Source organism: Mirounga angustirostris, unplaced genomic scaffold (genome assembly GCF_029215605.1).
Source record: "Mirounga angustirostris isolate CCGP_5_RB_7025 unplaced genomic scaffold, mMirAng1.0.hap1 SCAF_3, whole genome shotgun sequence".
NCBI lineage: Eukaryota > Metazoa > Chordata > Mammalia > Carnivora > Phocidae > Mirounga > Mirounga angustirostris.
Window position 1 is genome coordinate 167,142,214 of NW_026991711.1, and position 15,853 is coordinate 167,158,066.

General features: G+C 41.5%; 1 long non-coding RNA gene across 1 annotated transcript in view; it reads right to left on the reverse strand.

The window, feature by feature from the left end:
* Positions 1-4,921: 4,921 nt before the first annotated feature.
* Positions 4,922-15,853, reverse strand: part of LOC135363915 (uncharacterized) — a 162,243-nt gene continuing 151,311 nt past the window's right edge. The window contains exon 3 of the long non-coding RNA XR_010410278.1: positions 4,922-11,507. This is a non-coding gene — a long non-coding RNA (uncharacterized LOC135363915). The remainder of the gene's footprint in view (positions 11,508-15,853) is intronic.

Below are 15,853 nucleotides of genomic sequence, written 5' to 3' on the forward strand. Positions count from 1 at the left end.
AAGATTTAAACTGATATATCAGGGCAGAACCAGATCCTCCAGCTTCATATTACTCTGGAAGTTTATTGTTCCCAAAGTGATTTGGCACAGGTATTTTCCACTTTCACTTAACATAGTAACTGCATGTCTAAAACCAACCTTTGCAAAACCAACCAGGCTATATTGGCTCTATAAAATAACATCCTAAGGCACTGAAAAATATGATTTACAAAAATCTACTTTTTCACAGGACCCTTTAGAAGCACAGTTTTTATAAAAAGTGAATACTCCTGGACTCAGGCATAAAAAAACTAGTCAAGATATATAATTTCGTGTGGTTCAAAGAAATTGTACATTTATATAGAAAACAAGGACTTTGTATAAAAAAATTCACTGTTCATGGATCTGGTTTTACCTAAAATTATATTATTTGCAATTGTGCTCATCCCACAAATGTTGATACATGAACTGCTGTGATCTTTATATATCAAGTCAACAACTATTCCATGCCTTTTATATGCCCCAAATTATACCATCTCTGTAAGAGGTTTAGAGACAGGTTATGCATACTGCATGTGGATTTCAACTGTATCCCCCAATGACGCAGGTTCTTTCAGGTCATAAATGGAGTGCCTTTGTCTTCTAATGATCCATGTGATCTGTAGCAGAAATTTTCCATATGGAGACCAATAGAACGACCAACTGTCCAGGTTTGCCCAAGACTGAGAGAGTTTCAGGGATGTGAGACTTTCAGTGTTAAAACTGGAAGGGTCCCAGGCAAAGTTGAATAAGTTGGTCATCTTACAGAGCTGAGGAAGAAATGAAATTAGTATATTATATTAGTGTAATACTCATTTTAATTCTGGTCACCAATTCCAATGTGTGGAGATTTTTCCCACACCGCCAAGTAACTCTCCAACATCAGCTGGGCATCCTGCAATTCAATTCAATCTGATACTATGTACCCAGAGATAGCATCACATCTCACAGGATGAGGGCTCAGTTCTACAAGTCTGCACCCCCACTTCAGATGTTCATCATAAGGCTAGATTGTCACCTGTGCTTCTGACCCACCAGCTATAGGTTGGAGGTTCCAACAAACCCTGGGTTCAATTAATTTGCTAGAGCAGATCACAGAACTCAGAGGAACATTTTATTGACTAGATTACTGGTTCCTTATAAAAGGATGTAACTCAGAAACAGCCAGATGGAAGAGATAGATGCATACAGCAAGCTCCAAGGGAAAGGGCATGGAGTTTCCATGCCCTCTCCAACCCACCACTCTCCCTGCATCTCCATGTGTTCACCAACTCAGAAACTCTCCAAATCCCCCTCCTATCCCTTTAGATTTTTATGGAGGTTTCACATAGGCATGATTGATTAAATCACAGGCTATTGGGAGATGGAACTCAATCTCCAGCTCCTTTCCCCTCCTGGGAGGGCAGGTAGGGAGGGTGAGAAAGAGTGAAAATTCCAGCTCTACAACCACAGGGCTGGATCCCCTGACAACCAGCCCGCACCCATCCTCAGGTGCTTCCAAAAGTCACCTCATTAACGTAACAAAAGCACCTAGAGCCTTCTCATCCTTTAGGGAATTCTAAGGGTTTTAAAACCTCTATGCCAGAAATGGGGACGAAGACCAAATATATATTTCTTAGTATAAATTATGACACTCACACACATGCTTGTCCTCTTTCTTCTCTCTCTTTCTCTCTCTCTCCCTTCTCATCCCATTGCACTCTCTTAGAACCAGAACCTAGCTTCCAGGTAGATCTAAGTCTAAGTTCCAGCTTCACCATGACTTCTTTAAAAATCGTGAACAAATAATTACACTTGTCCAGTACTGCTTCCTTATTTGTGAAATACCAAAAACTATGAGGTCATGACAACTGAGAAAATGTCTGGCACATCCATCACATTTTCTATACGTTAAGCATGATTATCTCACAGATCATGTAGTTATGGACACTTCAGACTTCCAGTGTTCTGGTCCGAGTTAGACTGATTTCAGGATACTCTGTGGGCCAGCTGGGATTAACCCTTCCACCACAGGGCATTTGCTGGGCCATAAACAGATCAATCCTTGGTCCTTTCATTAGTATAAAGCCAAGAAATGAGTAGAGCTGAAGCAACATCCTGTTTACACAGAGCATTTTCAGTTTTCTGCCCCAGTCTCTTCAACCAAGGCCCTTGCATTATTGTTTACATATGCATCACACACACACACACACACATACACACACAGAGGTTTTTATACTGTTGATATGGCAGAAGCCAAATAAAAATGGTTTCGCTCTGTTTCTTGACAATTTAGGAAGTATGAGGAAAAATGATGTGGTGCTCAAGAGGGACTAAACAATTGGAGAGCCAGGGCCGGGGGGGTGGAGGAGGGGTAGTCCTGGGAAGACAATGTGCAGAAAGGAGACACTTTTGTCACAGGGTTCCTCCTAAGAGCAGCTAGGAAGCCCCACCATTCAGTATGTGTGACCTCCTGGTAATTTCCCTGGGGAGTCCCCCCTCGGAGAACCTGTACCCCCAGATTCAAGAAGAAGCTGAGCTAGGTAAATTCCCAAGCAGGGCTGCTGGGTGGGCAGTGACCTAAAGACAGGCTGGAACAAGTTTCCAGGCGGGTTTCCCCTTCCTGCTCGGATAGCCCCAGATGTGAGCTCAGCCAAGAAGAGGGGGGATGCCGTGGCCAGGGACTATTGGTGGTATTTTCCTTTGTCTCTCAGCTTCCTGTGTTTGAAGTGAAGGAATCTGAGACTTTCTGTGACCACTCTTGTTGTCTGGGATTCTTTCCTCAAGAGGTGTTCATGAATTTGTGAGGATTGCCAGGAAATAGTGTGAGTCATGGCTTCTGAGCAGACAACATTAGGTTTTAGAAATTCCCAGAGATATGACTTGTTTATAAGAAAGGAAACAGCTATTCTGAGCTGCCAGGAGAAGAGGAAAACACTGCTCACTTTTTTTTAAATGCCATGTTTAAAGGTCATCCAAGTGGCCAGAGTATCAGCAAGAGCCTGGTATAGACTCTGATGTTAGACTCTGATGTTAGCAGTTCATTTGTCTACATTTTAGAGGATATTTTGGGGATTGGCATTTAAAATGCAAGACCCATGGCACTGAAATTCCACTCTTGGTCTGAAACCCAGAGGCACCAGCAGACTCCACAGGCAAGCTGAGGGGTTGTCGAGCCTGGCTGAGGGAGCACAGCCTGCTCCTTCATTTGGAGGGAGAGATGCACCGACTAGGCCCCACTTTTGACAACTTCCTAACCTCATATTTCTTGAGCAGGCCACTGAGTTTCATTCCCATGGTAGGGGAAGTTAAAATTTCCTCCACCCTCCTACCACCTCCGGCTGGGAAGTGACAGAACAGGAGAGTATTGGGAGAAAAGTGTATACATTTTATTTACATGGTAACAGGAGCCTCCACAAGAAAGATGTAGCCCCAAAGAAGTGACTAGGCCTAAGCGCTTATGCTCTGGGTTGAACAAAGAATAACAATTGTAGAAAAGGAGCTATACTATAACAGGAGAATAGAGGAAGATCTGTTTATATGAAATTATCTCAGTCGGGGAGTCCCCTTCTCTGACAATGCTGTTTCTTTCTTCTAATACAGGAGGGCAACTTTCACCTGAGAATGTTATCTCCTGCTTCTAGGAAGAAAAAGAAATGTCAGATTGCTCTTCTTGCCTCTGCTGTTTTCAATTCAAAGTAATCAATATGGCAAAGCCACCTATTTTGGGGTGGCATGTCCTGAACTCTTTCTATATATTACATGCTGCCCCCTGTAATGTCTTTTCTCCTTAGTCTGAACAACTGTGATGTCAGCTGCCAAGACCTGAAAGAATTGTTCAAAGCTACCAACTTTGGAGAACGTACCCAAGAAGAGGACGTCAGGGGGATTCCCTCCCGCACCTTCGGCTTCTGCGTCGGCCCACTTTCCTAAGCGTGGCCGTGGGCACTGAGGTATTCAAGCTCACAGTGACATGGTGTACACATTTACCACTGTTAGCAGAGCCAGCCTGCTGCCCACAGAGACTGATCTGCAAGGAAAAAATAATCCACCGAGTATTCACGATTCAATAATAATTAACTTAGGTGATAGTTTCATAGACACCACATTTGATCAAATCAACACCTTTTCCTAATTATAAAGTAAACAATTGAATAAACTGGAAGGAGACCCCTGGAATGTGATAAAGGTACTCTTGGCTTAAAATAAATAAAGATTATATTTACTAGGCAAACACTGGAAATATCCAAAATCAGGAACAAACACACACAAAGAATATCCTCTAGTGTCATCACTTTAGATTCTCTGGCTAGGGCAGTAAGTTGTGAAACAAAAGGATTCAGTTAGGTGAATTAAGATAATGATGTACTCCAAGATGTCCATCGACAGATGAATGGATAAAGAAGATGTGGTATATATATACAATGGAATATTATGCAGCCATCAAAAGGAATGAGATCTTGCCATTTGCAACGACGTGGATGGAACTGGAGGGTATTATGTTGAGTGAAATAAGTCAAACAGAGAAAGACATGTATCATATGATCTCACTGATATGAGGAATTCTTAATTGCAGGAAACAAACTGAGGGTTGCTGGAGTGGGGGGTGGGGTGGGAGGGATGGGGTGACTGGGTGATAGACACTGGGGAGGGTATGTGCTCTGGTAAGCGCTGTGAATTGTGCAAGACTGTTGAATTACAGATCTGTACCTCTGAAACAAATAATGCAATATATGTTAAGAAAAAAAAAAGAAGAAGAAGAAGGTAGCGGGAGGGGAAGAATGAAGCAGGGGAAATCGGAGGGGGAGACGAACCATGAGAGATGATGGACTCTGAAAAACAAACAGGGTTCTAGAGGGGAGGGGGGTGGGAGGATGGGTTAGCCTGGTGGTGGGTACTGAGGAGGGCACATTCTGCATGGAGCACTGGGTGTTACGCACAAACAATGAATCATGTAACACTTCATCTAAAACTAATGATGTAATGTATGGGGATTAACATAAGAATAAAATAAATAAATTAAAAAAATAAAAAAGATAATGATGTACTCGAAAATCACAGAAGTATGTAACTGGGAAAACCAAATAAATTAGTTAAAAGTGTTCTTAATTAATGAAGAGCCATAAAATGGCTTGGAATAAGAGAAATACCAAAAAAGGAATAGTATTCCTTATGTATTCCCAATAACCAGAGATGATAAAACAGAAAAGAAGCTATTCCAATAGAAACAAATATAAAATACCTACAAATTCAGTGAGAAATGGATTAAATTTTTTAAAACCTTCATTGAGAGGTTTTAATAATAAGAAGAGTTACATTTTTACTAGATGGAAAAATTCAACATAAAGATGCCAAGACTTCTTAACCTTAAATTATTAAAATAATTCTATCCAAAACTGCAACAGGACTCTTCTTAGAAGTCGTTAAAATTGGCACTAATTCCCAAGCTTGGTGCATTACCTTATAACGACGGCTCAAAACTCTAAACAGGAAAAACTAGCAAAACACATTCTTAGGCATTAATCCTGTCAGATACCAGACCCTTTTGTAAAACATCCATAATTAAAACTGTGAGTTTGATATAAATAGAAAAACATAAACCAAAGGAAAGTAATAAGAAACCCTGGAACAGACCTTGTTATATATATGGGTCACATTTATAGATGGCTTTATAGTTTACAAAGCTTTCTACTGCATTCTCTTTTATGCTTCAAAACCATGCAGTGAAACAAATATTATTATTATTATCCCTATTTCTTTATGAAGCAAATGATAATCAGAAACTAAGTGACTTGCCCAACATAATAAAACCAAGATGAACTTTGACTTGGACCCAGATTTTCTGACTTCCCAAAGCAGGCCTCTTTTTACTGTATTGTTCTCACAAAGTAATCATGAATGGCCTTTTTTTCTTTTTCTTTTTCTTTTCGTTTTTGTCCAAAGAGAAAGAGCGTGAGTGGTGGTGGGAAGGAGAGGGAGAGAAAGAATCTCAAGCAGACTCCCCGCTCAACTTGGAGCCCGACACGGGGCTTGATCTCACAACCCAGAGATCGTGACCTAAGCCAAAATCATAAGTCAGATGTTTAATTGACTAAGCCACCCAGCTGCCCCTTTTCTTTTTTTTAAGCAATGTTGAAATTTGGGGGAAAAAATTTAGACTTGTTCCTGATACCACATACCCCTCCTTTAAAAAAAAAAAAACTGTTTCTGTTTAAAGATTTCATTACTAAAAATCAAATTATGGAAACTTTGACCAAAAAAATACATAGAGCTAAGAGGCTAAAGTGATGTCTGTGATGGCCCCTCACTGAGCCCACTCAAGAAGTAGGAAATACAGCTTTTCCCACTCACTCCTGTTCCCAGTCCATGCAAACCCCATCCACTGCAGAGGAACTTCCCATTATTATGAAGATGTAGAAGTTCCCAAAGTGAAGTCAAAACTCTCTAGGAAACCACTACTAAAAGAAAGTGTAGTCAGTCCCTTCCTAGGGAAGGATAGAATGACCAGAGAATGACCAATTGGGAGCACCTAATAAGGAGTAAGAACCAACCTAAAAATCAAAACAGATTAAGCAACTAACCCATAGTTCATCCTATTGTGTGCAGCAACTATTCAACTCTGACATTGTAGCAAAAAAGCAAGGGTAGACGATAAACAAACGATAGCCTTAAATGAATGGGCATGATAGTGTTCTAGTAAAATTTTATTTCCATAAATCGATAGCACGCACACTACACTACACTTGGACAACTCCTGTGTTAGACTGTTTAAAATTAGTCAGCCCTTAAAAAAATAAAATCAGTTCTCCAAAATACCCCTTAGATAAGAAATCGGAAGCCACAAGAGGTTACTCAACTTGACCATTTGACAGAATAAGACAGACACAGATCTTCTCTTCAGTGAAGTGGGCAGAACTAGAAGTTCAACTCAGGTCTTTCGACTCAAAAGCTGGAAAATGAGTCGTCTTGTTGGACAGCCTCCTATGACTTGGGTACGCTAACTGGATCTTGTAGATGTGAAATCTCAGGAGGTGGAAAAGGACCCCAAACAGGTTGAGTTTAATGAAACAAACACTTGTCTCACGGAACCAGGAAGGGATGGTGTGCATGATCTGTGTTGTGAGGCATTTCAGGTGGCGGGAAGCTCTGAGCGTCCTCCTTGACCTCAGACGCCCCACAGCCATCACAGACATGAACTCCGCTCCTCTGAGCGCAGAGTGCCGTGGGGTTGTGGAGAGAGGTGTGCTTGCATGTGTGAGAGGTGCAGGCAGATTGGTGGTTGTTTACGGAAACCAGGAAATCCCAAAAACTAAAGCGATCCAGAGCAATTCATTTAACTTCTTTGAGCCCAACCTTCCTTTGTGTAGAATGGAAATGTCTTTCCTCGTCCTCTCTCTCTCTCTTTTTTCCCCAGGATGTCAGAATAATAAAGCAGGAAAAAAACTGTGTAAAGTTCATTGGTACCTCGGGGAGACGTGTCATAAAATGACACAGTCTTATTGTCACCGGATATCTCATGACTTCAGCTGGCTCCAGCCCTTTGCATTTCCCTTTCGGCAGGGAACTTGGCCATCTTTACATTTAACACATCTCTGTGGAGGGAGCAGCACTATTAAGCTGGTACTTTGACAACCAAATCGACAAGAGACCAGGATATATGACATAGAAAGGTGAAAGGACAGTGACGAAGGGGAGCAAATGAGCTTTTAAACAAGCCTGACACCATCCAGCTAGTTTTCATATCGCTTCCCGTGAAAAATCTTGACATATTGGTACATTGCTATGAGTTATTTCTTCATATAACTGGGTATAGTGGCCTAACATTATTTGATCTTGTAGAGTGTTATCTGGGACTACAGACTTATTTTATTTTAACTCAATGACATTTCATCAACAGCTAACATAGCATGAGTAGCTAAAACTCACTCCAGTACGGTACCAGAGGATTTTGCTGTTTTATTTTTGTTCGAATAGATAACTCTCTGACATTCTCTGTTTTTGTTAGTTTCTGTTTTTACTCACCTTTGTGTGTTTTGAGCCACATTTTTTTAGTCCAGTATTACATATATGATTTATTTCACCACAAGATTTATTTATTACCTGTAATAATGAAAATTAATTCACTTAATTTGCCCACGTCAGCTACATCCAAAAAGGCAAGACATTTCTCTTGGTCGTGCTTAGTGGGAGTAGAATGGAAAGGAGATGGGGACAGTCATTAAGGACTCTCTGGGAAGGTTCCATGCTGCTCCACCTCTGCCCTGGGCGAGGAGAACGGGGCTCAAACACAGACAGGGCTTGTGTTGAACCCTCGGCAAATTCTCTTACTCTGAGACTGAGATCCTCATGGTGCCTGGAATTTTATAATACCTTCTGGAAACACAAAAACTATCGATTTTAATCTCAATTCAGCTACTGAGTCTGTGGTCTTTTCTACTTAAAGCCACAAAATTGTTTATGTTCTGGTTGTAGTTTAATTTTGTCTTGTTTTAAGCTTTCTTACTTGATTTCTGCCCAATCAATAAGATAGGCCATACATTTAATCTGCTTCTGTCATCAAGACAGCTGAAAATCCTGCTGATTTTTCAATTTACTATGAGTAAGTTCAACCTGCATGTAAACTCAGTCCACTTTTCATCAGCTCTGTGACAGCTTTCTCATCTGTAATATGAGAAACCACCCACCTAGGTCGTAGAGTCATTGGAAGAATTATATAATAAACAAGACTGCATTGTATTTGGTGATTGGCAACATACATTTTCTTTTTTTTTTTTTTTTAAGATTTTATTTATTTATCTGAGAGAGAGAATGGGAGACAGAAAGCATGAGAGGGGGGAGGGTCAGAGGGAGAAGCAGACCCCCTGCCAAGCAGGGAGCCCGATGCGGGACTCGATCCCGGGACTCCAGGATCATGACCTGAGCCGAAGGCAGTCGCTTAACCAACTGAGCCACCCAGGCACCCCGGCAACATACATTTTCTTAATAAAACAAGAACAGCACATGTCTCCAAGAAGAGAGACACCAGATTTCTTGGCTGCTCTGTATATTGCAGCACTTGGCGGGTGCTTGACAAAAATTCTTCAATCAAGGCGATTGTATTAATTAATAAGGATAAGTATTGATTTTTTGCAGTTCTGTACTAATTATAATTTAGCCTTCCCTTTAAAAAAATTTTTTATGGAGGTATAACATGCATACAGAAAATGGGTAAATGTTGCCATGTGATGAATTTTCACAAATGAACATACCGGTGTAACCAACACTCAGCTAAAGAAGCAGAATATTTCCAGCATCCCAGGAGTGCCCCGTGTGTCCCAGCCCAGGCATTGGAAGACCCCAAAGAAAACCACTATCCTGACTTCTAACGCTGGGGATGAGTTTTGTTTGTTTTACCATTTTTTTTATACATGAAGTTATACAGTATCAGTACAGACCTTTCTGAAGCTTACTTAAGTTTCCCAAGTAAAGAAGGTCTAAGCCCCGAAGAAGTTTGTCTTTTCTAGGCTGACTTGAGGAAGGAGGGCAGAGGGAGGGTGAGAAGTAGGGGAACCATATAATTTGTCATCCACACCGGAACACCTCTGAAAGTGAAAGAAGGTGCTATTCACAATGATGCTGGGACCAAGGGCATACACAGTGACTGTCCCCAGCAAACCAGGACATGTAACCATCCTGGTGAGAAGGACTGGTAAGAGGCAGCAGGGACACACTGGCAGGGAAAATCTATCTTCATGGTCATAAGACAGAATCCCTTCACATGGCCTGAGATGTCTGCGAGACTGAGGGCCAGGGGCCCATTTCCCAGAGAGTGCGGTCACTGGTAAAACTCTGCTCAACAAGTATTTACTGAGTTCCGGCTCCATGCAAGGAGCACGAAGATAACTCAGGCACAGTCCCTGCCCACGGGAAGCTCAGGGTTGAATAGTGGCTAGAAGACAAGTTCACAAACAGGTAAACTGTAAGGAAGCTGTCAGTGGAAATATACAAAGTACTATATAGATTCCAAGGACATAAACAAAGTGTTATATGGATTCCAGGGGATGAGAGATCATGTCCACTGGTAAACATGGAAAAGACATCATGGGGGAGGTAGCAGTTAAGAAGAATTTAGATACTACTTCAATGGTTCCCATCAGTGACTACACATTAGAATCTCCTGGGGAGCTTTTCAAACTCCGAATACCAAGGCAGTACCCCCAGAACAATTAAATCAGAATCTCTAGAAACAGGATCCAGGCCTAAGCTCTCCCAGATAATTCCAGCGAAAAATCAAATTTGAGAACCCCTATTCTAGAAAGAAGGGCCTAGGCCTTGGCTGGCAGGGTAGGTAGGAAAGAGAGGAGACTGGAGAGAACAGCTGTTAGTTAGAATATTCCATCTTTGATAGGCACACAGAGAAGGATCCTCCCTTGGGAATTAAATATGGAGGAAAAGCAGCAGGGCAAAAATAATTTAACCCCCTTCAGGAAAAAAATTAATTAATTATGAAACCATTTGCTAAGGCCAATAACAGGGATGGATGGGCAAAGGATGCACTGAACATCAAGGGAACTCAGAGTGGTAATAAATCCATCATAAATCATACAAGCCATCTGATAACTCCTGTTCCTCACATTAGCATCCCATTAAGCCTCTATTAGGGAGAGCAGGCTGAATGAAACTGGCTTCCTGGCTTCGCACTAGCAGCCGGGAGAGAGTTAACAAGCTGCAACCTTTCACTCGCACCTTTAAGGTCCTGAGCTCCATTTGTAAAGGATGCTTAGAGGCCCCAAACCTTGACCTATCACGCTCATGCTGCGGGAGTTTGGGGGGGCCAGAATTAATCACAGCAGGGACACAATTTACCGATCAATACTAGCCAATTAGAAGGCTCCCTGCAGTGGAGAGTTCCCTTGGAATGCCAGATGACCTTCGCCCTTGACTTTTTGTGGGGGCAGATGCTGCTTTATCGCAGCTACTGATAAGGATGGTACTGGGGGGTGCGCAGCTCATTTCACATCATGCCAACCCCACCAGAGCATCCCGAGGCCGAACTTCTTTTGGACTTACCCATGAGTCACCTGCCAGTGGAGGCCACAGGCAGACAGGGATGGAAATTACCAGTAATAAATTCACAGCCAACGTGCCACTTTTCCCGTGACCTCAGCCGTGACCCTCAAGAAGCCATTGACAACAGAAAGTAGCAACTCAATCTTTTCAGTGAATTCGCTAATGCGTCTCCTACTCCTATGCTATACGAGAGAGGAGATCCTGGGTCCTGGAGCACCCCCAGAGGTGGCCCAATTATTGTCACATCCATTTGCCAATGGCCTACAGTGGAACCACCTGGAGGAAAAAATCCTAGGAGCTACCATTGTGTCCTCTGATCTGGCTCAGAGACTCAGACACAGCTTGAGAGTGGGTCCCGGGACCTTCCGTCCACCCTGTACTCACGTGATCGCTGTTTGCCAGTACTGTCAGTATTTTTTTTTATCGATTTTCTAACATCTTGGCCACAGAGGTGATATTCCCTAGGATAGAAAAGTTTAGAAGAAGAAAAGTAACTAGATAATTCTGGAAGGTTGTCTGAAGCATATCATTTAGTTTTCTGTCACTTATTTTTTAATTTTTATTTTAAGGAGAACAATCTATTGTTTAGAGCATTTCCTGGAAACTAGGACTTAAGGCATATGGCCCCAATCTCCTCTTGGTTTCATCTCCTCTTGAAAGATTTCAGTCATGGTTTCTTCAGATGTACACCTAAGGAACACTTCTCAACTCTCCTCCTAAGTAATGCCCTGCTTCCTGCCCCTAGAGAATCGTCGTTTTAAAAATAAGGAAAATAAAACAAAGTTTTGAGCTGACTTTAGTTCAGTAAAGGCCTACAGCAAATCATACTGTGATTCCCTCCCCACAACTATGAAGAATACCCTTGTAGGGAAAAAGCAAATTTTGGAAGGTCAATCTAGGATTTGTGAGTGGTATGTTAGGGATAGCATCATAGATTTTGTCTTAGGTAGGAGGGGGACACTTTCGTGAATTAATGATGCGTGTGGATTAGATTCAAGAATATTGGAATATTTAAGTGCACCACTTGGCAAGAGCCATCCTCTTTCTGTCTCTGCTTTCTCCCATCCGAGTACTAACCAGGCCCAACTCTTCTTTGCTTCCGAGAACAGGCGAGATCGGGTGTGTTCAGGGTGGTATGGCCATAGACCTGTCTCAGCCTTCTTATTCACTAAGTCCCCAAGTGACTAACTCTCTAAGCCCCTCCCCAAACATGCAACGGTCATCTGACCTGAGGGATGACCTCCTCCCTGTTCTTTACTTTTATAAAAAGGGACAATTGTCACCTTCCTATCTCATCTACAAGCTTTGCAATGTCTGCTGTGCTGCAGTCTTGCCAAAAGCATTTAGCCTGAATCTTATCATGAGGAAAAAATTCAGACAAATCCAAATCAAGGGACATAGATGTGTGTGTGCATGTGTGTGTGTGTGTGTGCCCGTGCACACATGTACCCATGTACACAAAAGTGGCAAAATGTTAAAAAAAAAAAAAATCATTCAGTCTGGTGAAGATTATCAGGATTCTATTACTTTTTCAACTTTTCTGTAGGTTCAACATTTTTTTATTGTTATGTTAATCACCATACATTACATCATTAGTTTTTGATGTAGTGTTCCATGATTCATTGTTTGTGCCTAACACCCAGTGCTCCATGCAGAATGTGCCCTCTTTAATACCCATCACCAGGCTAACCCATCCTCCCACCCCCCTCCCCTCTAGAACCCTCAGTTTGTTTTTCAGAGTCCATCGTCTCTCATGGTTCGTCTACCCCTCCGATTTCCCCCCCTTCATTCTTCCCCTCCTGCTATCTTCTTTTTTTTTTTCTTAACATATATTGCATTATTTGTTTCAGAGGTACAGATCTGTAATTCAACAGTCTTGCACAATTCACAGTGCTGACCATTGCACATACCCTCCCCAGTGTCCATCACCTGGCCTCCCCATCCCTCCCACCCCACCCACCACTCCAGCAACCCTCAGTTTGTTTCCTGAGATTAAGAATTCCTCATATCAGTGAGGTCATATGATACATGTCTTTCTCTGATTGACTTATTTCGCTCAGCATAACACCCTCCAGTTCCATCCATGTCTTTGCAAATGGCAAGATCTCATTCCTTTTGATGGCTGCATAATATTCCATTATATATATATACCACATCTTCTTTATCCATTCATCATTGATGGACATCTTGGCTCTTTCCACAGTTTGGCTATTGTGGACATTGCTGCTATAAACATCAGGGTGCACGTACCCCTTTGGATCCCCACATTTGTATCTTTGGGGTAAATACCCAGTAGTGCAATTGCTGGATCGTATGGTAGCTCTATTTTCAACTTTTTGAGGAACCTCCATACTGTTTTCCAGAGTGGTTGCACCAGCTTGCATTCCCACCAACAGTGTAGGAGGGTTCCCCTTTCTCTGCATCCCCACCAACATCTGTCGTTCCCTGACTTGTTAATTTTAGCCATTCTGACTGGTGTGAGGTGGTATCTCATTGAGGTTTTGATTTGGATTTCCCTGATGCTGAGCGATGTTGAGCACTTTTTCATGTGTCTGTTGGCCATTTGGATGTCTTCTTTGGAAAAATGTCTGTTCATGTCTTCTGCCCTTTTCTTGATTGGATTCTCTGTTCTTTGGGTGTTGAGTTTGATAAGTTCTTTATAGATTTTGGATACTAGCCCTTTATCTGATATGTCATTTGCAAATATCTTCTCCCATTCTGTCGGTTGTCTTTTGGTTTTGTTGACTGTTTCTTTTGCTGTGCAAAAGCTTCTTATCTTGATGAAGTGCCAATAGTTCATTTTTGCCCTTGCTTCCCTTGCCTTTGGCGATGTTTCTAGGAAGAAGTTGCTGCAGCTGAGGTCGAAGAGGTTGCTGCCTCTGTTCTCCTTTAGGATTTTGATGGACTCCTGTCTCACATTTAGGTCTTTCAACCATTTTGAGTCTATTTTTGTGTGTGGTGTAAGGAAATGGTCCAGTTTCATTCTTCTGCATGTGGCTGCCCAATTTTCCCAACACCATTTGTTGAAGAGACTGTCTTTTTTCCATTGGACATTCTTTCCTGCTTTGTCAAAGATTAGTTGACCATAGAGTTGAGGGTCCCTTTCTGGGCTCTCTATTCTGTTCCATTGATCTATGTGTCTGTTTTTGTGCCAGTACCATACTGTCTTGATGATGGCAGCTTTGTAATAGAGCTTGAAGTCCAGAATTGTGATGCTGCCAGCTTTGCTTTTCTTTTTCAACATTCCTCTGGCTATTCGGAGTCTTTTCTGGTTCCATACAAATTTTAGGATTATTTGTTCCATTTCTTTGAAAAAAGTGGATGGTATTTTGATAGGGATTGCATTGAATGTGTAGATTGCTCTAGGTAGCACTGACATGCTCACAATATTTGTTCTTCCAATCCATGAGCATGGAACGTTTTTCCATTTCTTTGTGTCTTCCTCAATTTCTTTCATGAGTATTTTATAGTTTTCTGAGTACAGATCCTTTGCCTCTTTGGTTAGATTTATTCCTAGGTATCTTATGGTTTTGGGTGCAATTGTAAATGGGATTGACTCCTTAATTTATCTTCCTTCTGTCTTGTTGTTGGTGTATAGGAATGCCACTGATTTCTGTGCATTGATTTTATATCCTGCCACTTTACTGAATTCCTGTATGAGTTCTAGCAGCTTTGGGGTGGAGTCTTTTGGGTTTTCCACATAAAGTATCATATCATCTGCAAAGAGTGAAAGTTTGACTTCTTCTTTGCTAATTTGGATGCCTTTTATTTCTTTTTGTTGTCTGATTGCTGTGGCTAGGACTTCTAATACTATGTTGAATAGCAGTGGTGATAGTGGACATCCCTGCTGCGTTCCTGACCTTAGGGGGAAAACTCTCAGTTTTTTCCCCTTGAGAATGATATTCACTGTAGGTTTTTCACAGATGGCTTTTATGATATTGAGGTATGTACCCTCTATCCCTATACTCTGAAGAGTTTTAATCAAGAAAGGATGCTGTACTTTGTCAAATGCTTTTTCTGCATCCATTGAGAGGATCATATGATTCTTGTTCTTTCTTTTGTTAATGTATTGTATCACGTTGATTGATTTGCGGATGTTGAACCAACCTTGCAGCCCAGGGATAAATCCCACTTGGTCATGGTGAATAATCCTTTTAATGTACTGTTGGATCCTATTGGCTAGTATTTCGGTGAGAATTTTTGCATCCATGTTCATCAAGGATATTGGTCTGTAATTCTCCTTTTTGATGGGGTCTTTGTCTGGTTTGGGGACCAAGGTAATGGTGGCCTCATGAGTATGGAAGTTTTCCTTCCATTTCTATGTTTTGGAAGTTTCAGAAGAATAGGTATTAATTCTTTAAAAGTTTGGTAGAATTCCCCTGGGAAGCCATCTGGCCCTGGGCTTTTGTTTGTTGGGAGATTTTTGATGACTGCTTCCATTTCCTTAGTGGTTATAGGTCTGTTCAGGTTTTCTATTTCTTCCTGGTTCAGTTTTGGTAGTTGATACATCTCTAGGAATGCATCCATTTCTTCCAGATTATCTAATTTGCTGGCATAGAGTTGCTCATAATATGTTCTTATAATTGTATTTCTTTGGTGTTGGTTGTGATCTCTCCTCTTTCATTCATGATTTTATTTATTTGTGTCCTTTCTCTTTTCTTTTTGATAAGTCTGGCCAGGGGTTTATCAATCTTGTTAATTCTTTCAAAGAACCAGCTCCTAGTTTAATTGATCTGTTCTACTGTTCTTTTGGTTTCTATTTCATTGATTTCTGCTCTGATCTTTATGATTTCTCTTCTCCTGCTGG